Source organism: Myotis davidii, unplaced genomic scaffold, assembly GCF_000327345.1.
Source record: "Myotis davidii unplaced genomic scaffold, ASM32734v1 scaffold164, whole genome shotgun sequence".
In the NCBI taxonomy this organism is placed as follows: domain Eukaryota; kingdom Metazoa; phylum Chordata; class Mammalia; order Chiroptera; family Vespertilionidae; genus Myotis; species Myotis davidii.
Genome location: NW_006296417.1, coordinates 163628 through 171034, shown reverse-complemented (window position 1 = coordinate 171034; position 7407 = coordinate 163628).

Below are 7407 nucleotides of genomic sequence, written 5' to 3'. Positions count from 1 at the left end.
GCAGAAATACAAATAAATGGCACCAACACCTCTCTCTCCCCCGCCCTCCCTCCCTCCCGGATCACCCAACCAATAACAATTTTTTAAAAAATGAGAGAGAAATGCAGAATGTCGTCCACCCCCATGGGCGCATGGGACTTGCCCGGGCGACGCTGGTATAGTGTGTTCACCGTCATTGATTTTATTTTATTTTTTAACGTATTTTATTGAACCCGTACCAGGGCATAGTCATTCCGTTGGTTTTTTTTTAAAAAAAATATTCATTTGTATGTTTATTGTTTATTTTTACTCACCCTCACCCGGCGATTATTTTTCCCCTTGATTTTTAGCGAGAGTGGGAGGGAGGGAGAGAGGAACATGGACGTGAGAGCGGTGCCTGGACGGGCCGCCTCCCAGCATGCACCTCGGCCCCCCCCCCCAGGGGACCCCGCGACCCTCGGGGCCGGGACGCTAACCATTGAGCCACCCGGCCAGGGGGCTAAGCCATTGGTTTTTGTTTCCCACGTCCCCGGGGTCATTTTTATTTTTTATTTTTATTTATTTTCTTCATTAAAGTGCCCTTCCTTCCAAGATGGCCATGTTGACTCGCAGGAGCTTGTAGGGTCCCTGTACCCCACGTGCCCGGCACCCTTCCACCCCTGACGGCCTGCGACCTGCGCTGCGTGTCTCCGGGGAAAGGTCCCCTCCACCTCCACCCTGCGCCTGGCGGGTCCCAACCTGCCCGCCACGCCCGGAACGTGCTTTCCAACCCGGCAGCATAGATGGTATCTGGGCCTCCCGCTCAAATGACAGGCAAGAGAGGTGACATACTGGTGGCTGTATTCTCTAATTTCTTTTCTTTTTTGTATTTTCTAATTTCTGAAAACAGGTCTGCAAAGGGCAAAACAACGCTGCCCCCCCCCGCCCAGGGAAGCATCCCTGGCGTGAGCCCTTCCTGAGCTTCCTCAAGCTGAAAGCTGCTTCTTTTTTTAAAAATATATTTTTTATTGATTTCAGAGAGGATCCTGCAGGGAGCCCGCAACCCTAGCTTGTGCCCTTGACCAGGAATTGAACTCGGGGCCCTTCAGTCCGCAGGCTGAGGCTCTATCCACTGAGCCAAACCGGCCAGGGCCGATGACATAGGCCGCCTTGGCCCCGCCGGTGTAGCTCAGGGGTCCAGTGTCCACCCAGGAGCCAAGAGGCCACTGGTTCGATTCCCCGTCAAGGCACGTGCCCAGCTTGCAGGCTCGATTCCCTGTGTGTGTGTGTGGGGGGGCATGCAGGAGGCAGCAGATCAATGATGATGTTTGTGTCTCTCTATACTTCTCCCTTCCTCTCTCGCTCTAAAAAAAAAATCAATTAAATATGCCACCCAAACAAAGAAGAAAAAAAAAAGGGGGGGAAAAATAAATATGCCATCTTGTGTCTGGTTATTGTTGTCCCTTGAAACCCAAAGCTTATATCCAATGTGGTCTGGGCATTTCTAGGACTCTCTTTATTTCTTGCATCCCATTTCTCATTTCTCTATTTTTTCTCGAGTAGGTTGACGTGGAAGGATTTTTTACACTGTTTATCTCTCTCTTTGGATTTTCCCGCTTGTATCACTTTTATGGGGATCATCCCCACCCCATTCCTCTGATAGGATTTCCTAACGTTTCCCTTCCCAAGGTTAATTCCTACATGCCTTTCAGATATGTCCTAGTTGGACTGTTCCCATCTTTCATGTCCTTCTTTAATTTGTAGATTTCTGTTTTTCTCAGTACATCCGACAAGAGTGCTTTCAGTTACATTATTTTTTATTATTTAAGAATGGCTTGGCATCCAGTTATTGTCCACATTCTTCATCAAGATCATCCTCGCTTCTTGCAGTTTATATCCATTCATTTCCTTTTTTTTCTTCCGTTCACTTGGATATTTATTATTTTCTAATGATTCCCGCAAACTAGTTAGTTCATCGAAGGTATTCCCTCCCCCCACCTAATGAAAATGTTTGAGCCAGTTATTTAAATCTCAGCTCAGTGTGGGCCATGGGCCATCGTTTTTGCCATTGCAAGGTTATGACAATTGCATCCTCCTGTTTTACCCGCCTGGATTTAATGGATTCATGACCTTACACTTCAAACTTGGGCACAACAATTGTGAAAGCATGAACACTGTTGTACATTTAAAAAAGTATAAACGCGGTTATTATAAAAACAATCATCCTATATAATAAAGAGCTAATAGGCAAATGGTTGTCACGCCCTCGCGCTGAGGCCACGCCCCAGACTCTGACAGTAGGGAGATTTTCATATACATTTTACCAATTTTCTTTCATCTCTGACACTTCTATTATAGAGAAAGGGCAAGCAGCAATATTGAAATATTTCCTCTAATTAATTCCCTTTTAATGTGCACGAATTTCGTGCACCAGGGCCACTAAGTAAAGTTATAAAAGCTCCCGCTGCCAGGAGATATCAATACTGTACCAGAGCCTGGGCGGTAGGACCACTAGGAGGTATTACGCTCAGAGGGTTTAAGGCAGGGGTGGGGAACATCCATCCGGGGGCCACAGAAGGCCCCCGAAATCATTTGGTCTGGCCCTGCCAAGGCATGAGGGTTGAGTTGATGAAATGTTTGACCAAATAGAGGAGGCTAATTTTTACCCTCATTTTAAAAATATATGTTTTCATTGTTGTTAGCGTTACAGGTATCTCCCATTTCCCCCGCCCTTCTCCCAGCCCCTACCCACCCCCTCAGCCCCGGGTCTTCACTAATCTACTGCCCGTGTCCATGGGCTGTGCATATGCATATATAAGTTCTTTGGTTTATCTCACAACCCCACATCGAGGTATGTCAGTCTGTTCCATGCCTCCCAGCTTCAGGTTTTATTTTATTGGTCTCCCTTCATTGTGTTCATTAGATTCCACAAACAAGTGAGACCATGTGATAATTTGTCTTTCTCCGTTTGGCTCATTTCATGCCTCCCAGCTTCAGGTTTTATTTTATTGGTCCCTTCATTGTGTTCATTAAAACAAGCGAGACCATGTGGTATTCGTCTTTCTCCGTTTGGCTCATTTCACTTAGCATAATAGTTTCCAGGTCCATCCATGCTGTCCCAAAGGCTACGAGAGCCCTCATTTTTTTTTTTTGCAGCTGCATAGTATTCCATAGTGTAAATGTCCCACAGAATTTTTACCCATTTATCTACCTTGATAGGGATAAATGGATCCCTGGGTCCCTGGGCTGTTTCCAGATCTTAGCTATTGTAGATACGCGACCAGGCTAATATTTCAGTGGATAAATTCTGTTTGGCCCTCGAATGGTGTTAACCCATATCCAAGTGGCCCTTGGTAGGAAAAGGTTCCCCACCCCTGGTTTGGAAGCATTGGACCGGAGGCTCAAGTTTGGAGCCACGTACAAGGTAGACAGATCCCCTAGTGTTGCCCATCCTGGGAGCCCAGCTGTATGTCTGATAAGGTGACATCCTTTCTACCCAGGAAAAGACCTGTTGGTGAGGCTGCATTTCCCACCCAGAAGAACATTCACGGAGAGGCGGGTGGTGGGGAAAGTGGAAAGCCTGGGACAGGCTTCACACGTAGAGAAAGTATCATTGGGGGTGGGAAGGGGTCAGCAGCTTGCTCGCTATGGAATGAGGTGCCAGCCCGTAAAACAGAGATGCAGACCTTCTCCCAGGACCCGTGTCCCTGTGGGAAAGGAGAGAAAGCCCGTCCTCACGAGGCAGCCACAACTTCCTTTTAAATTTTTCTTCTTTTTTTTTTTAGAGAGCGAGAGAAAGATCAACTTGTTGTTCCACTTCATTTTGTGTCCCTTGGTTGATTCTTGTGTGTGCCCTGACCCGGGATGGGAACTGCAACCTTGGCAAATCTAGACCACACTCTAACCACCGAGCCACCCGGCCAGGGCCTTCCACAACTTGTTCAGTTCAAGGTCACGATTGGGGTCTGGAGCTCCAGGGATAATGTTGGCTGGGCTGGGTCCTCCCGGATCGACCCTATTCCATACGGAAATAAGTCATCTCAGGGGCCAGCGGCTTAGACACGAAAGCCTGGCGCCTGGCGTTTGCAAAAGCACCTGCCAGCCACACGCAGGAAAAGGGGTGACTCTTTTACATCGGGATTCTGTCCATCAGGTTCCAGGGGTGCAGGAAGTCCAGGGAGACATTGTCATGCTACCTTCTGGTGCAGGACGGTTTTGGGGGTGGGTTCCCTCCAGCCCTGTAATGTGAAACAGATCACACAGCTGTGGACAGGCTGTTTTTGGCAGGCTCGGGACTAGGAGAAGCCCTGTCCCAGCGCTGGTTTCCATAGTGACCAGGGGGAAGGGGGGTCGCCCCCAGAGACTCCAGTGGACAGTGCGCATGCTCCCGGCACAGAGGCCCAGGCCTCCCCCTCCGGCACTCCCCTGCCCCTATCCCGCATGAAATGTGAATCCTTCTGGCAACAGCCTGTCCACATAGGCTGCTGGCTGCAGCCTCAAGCTTGGAGCCCCCATCCTGGCCCCAAAGACAGGCCAGAGGATTGCGAAAGAGCTCTCTCAGGAATGTGCTTAGCAGCTATTGAGCAATGTCCATTATGTGCCTGGGAGAAGTTCAGTTCTTCAAAAATATGTATACATATATATGCATTTTTTTCTTTCAGAGAGGACGGGGGAAGAAGAGAGAGAGAGAAACATCCGTGGTGAGAGGGGTTCATCCCTCGGCTGCCTCCTGCACGCCCCACACTCGAGCCCAGGTGGGAATCCAACCGTGACCTCCTAGTTCATGCATAGGTCAGTGTTCAACCACCGAGCCACCCCAGCAGGGCTGGCAGAAGTTCACTGGAGAGGAGTAGCCGTTTGGCAGCCTGGCCGCTTTTTGCTAGAAAACAAGAAGTGAGGCCAGGGACTGCCGCTATTCACCGTTGGGCGGGGAGGGGACTCCACCTCAGCCCCTTGGCCTCTCCAGGATCCCTAAGGGGGGACATTGTGCAGGCCTGGCCAGCTGAGGCCCAAGGACTGAAACGCCCAGACCCACAAGGCAGCCAGCCGGTCTGCCTGCACGGAGGGCCTGCTCTTTAGAAAGGTCACCTGGAATCGGAGATAAGATTGCAGGTGGATAAGAGGCCTTTCCAGGGGCGCCATGGAGGGAAGGAAAAATGAGGGCTTTCATCTTCGCTCTGCAACTATCCGTGCAACTATTTGTGACACGCTGCTGCCTTTGGGGCGTTGTTCCTGTGATATAGCGAGGAGGGCTGTGGTCTCTGCAATCCCTAGTGAAGGGGAAGGGGTGGGAAGAAAAGGGCGCTAAGCAAACAAGCAAATGAGTCATTAAATAATGGCATTCAGTCCATAAGTTGACTGAGTCCAGCTGGTGTGGCTCAGTGGTTGAGCTTCAACCGATGAACCAGGAGATCAGGTTCGATTCCCGCTCAGGGCACATGCCTGGGTTGTGGGCTCGATCACCAGTGGGGCTTGTGCAGGAGGCCGCCGATCCATGATTCTTTCTCATCGTTGATGTTTCTCTCTGTCCCTCTCCCTTCCTCTCTGAAATCAGTGAAAATATAAAAAGAAAAATACACTATTTTATAAAAAACAAGACATGGACATTCTTTTTTTTTTATTCTTTACTGTTGAAAGTATTACATATGTCTCCTAGAAATGGGATATTCTTAAAAAATAATTTTTTGCAATGCATACTGCGAAGGAGACACAATGTTGTGGCAGGGAATAGAGGGAACCAGCGTTTGGGAGGAGAAGAAAGTACATCACATCCCCCAGAGAGAGTGCCTCGAGGGCAGGTGGGGTCTTAGAAGGGAGCCCTCCTGGCACGAGGGTGGAATAATTTTTCATTGTGTGAAAGTGTGAGGCACGCCATCGAGGTTAAGACCCCTGCCCCCATAAACATGGAGATGCCCTCCAGACGTGGAGAAAACAAACATGAAGTGGAAGAAGAGCCCAGAGGCGATCTTCTCCCCTCACCACTTGAGAACCATTGGGGGGAAAACACCCACAAACAATCAGAAACGACCAACAGGCCCAGGTCATTTGAGCCCCTCACCCGATGGTCATACGATTTTCCTCTCCATATCTCTATTTATGGGACGTATCAAAATAGATTGCTTCATCTTCAACGCTCTTCTTGAAGTTAAATCCTGTTGAAGTTAAACCTGGGGTTCAAGTTTGGGATGCATGATTCTTTTTTTTTTTTTTTTTTATCACATATTGTTGGAATTTGCTGATTTTTTGTTGAGGGTTCCGTCCCACGGTTCTCTGTGTCTGCTTCTGTGCCAGTACCATACTGTTTTGGTTATTATAGCTTTGTGGTATAGGTTGAAATCAGAACCCATGATACATCCAACTTGGTTCTTCTTCCTCAAGATTGCTTTGGCAATTTGGGGTCTTTTTTTGGTTCCCTATAACTTTTAGGATTTTTTTTTCTAATGCTGAGAGAATGCCATTTGGTATTTCATTAGAAATTGCGTTGGATCTCTAGATCGTTTTGGGCAGTATGGACATTTTAATGATATTAAGTCTTCCAATCCATGGAATATCCGTTCATTTATTTGTGTTCACTCCATTTCCCAGTGTCTGGTTGTTTTCAGAGCATAGGTATTTCGCCTCCTTGGTTAAATTTATTCCTGGGTATTTTATTCGTTTTGATGCAGTTGTAAATGGGAGTGTTTTCTCCATTTTTTCCTTCTGATTATTCATTATTAATGTATCGAAGCATGATTGATTTCTGTATATTAATGTTGTATCCTGCTACTTTGCTGAATTCATTTATTAATCGTATTAAAAATTTTGCCTGATGGCTGTGGCTGGGACTTTCCATACTATTTTGAATGATAGTGGTGACAGTGGGCATCCTTGTCCTATATGAGAATAGCTTTCAGCTTTTCCCCATTGAGTATGATGTCGGCTGTGGGCTTGTGATAGGTAACCTGTATCATTTTTAGGTAAATTCCTTCTGTCTCCACTTCGCTGGAAGTGTTCATCATCAATGGAGGTTGAACCTGTCAAATGCTTTCTCTGCATTTATGGAGATGATCACATGATTTTTCATCCTTGGTTCGGTGGCTGTTAATCACATTAATTGTTTTGCAAACAGTGAGCCCACTGCCCCACATCAGTTTCTTAGGGCTGTGGTAACAAATTACCAGAGTGGATGGCTGAAAATAACAGTTTATTCTCCCCTACTTCTGTCAATGTACATCTGAGACCCAGTGATGGCACAGCCACACTCCCACCGAGGGCTGTAGGGGAGACTCCTTCCTTGCCTCTCCCAGATTCTGGAGAAATTCTTTGGCTTGTGGCCAAGTAACTCCAATCTCTACCTCCATCTTTCCTCGGGTATTTCCAGGCCTGCCTCCTCCCCCTGAGTCTCTGTAGCTCGAATAGTCTTCTCCTTTCTCCGATAAGCACATCAGTCATTAGATTTAGGGTACACTT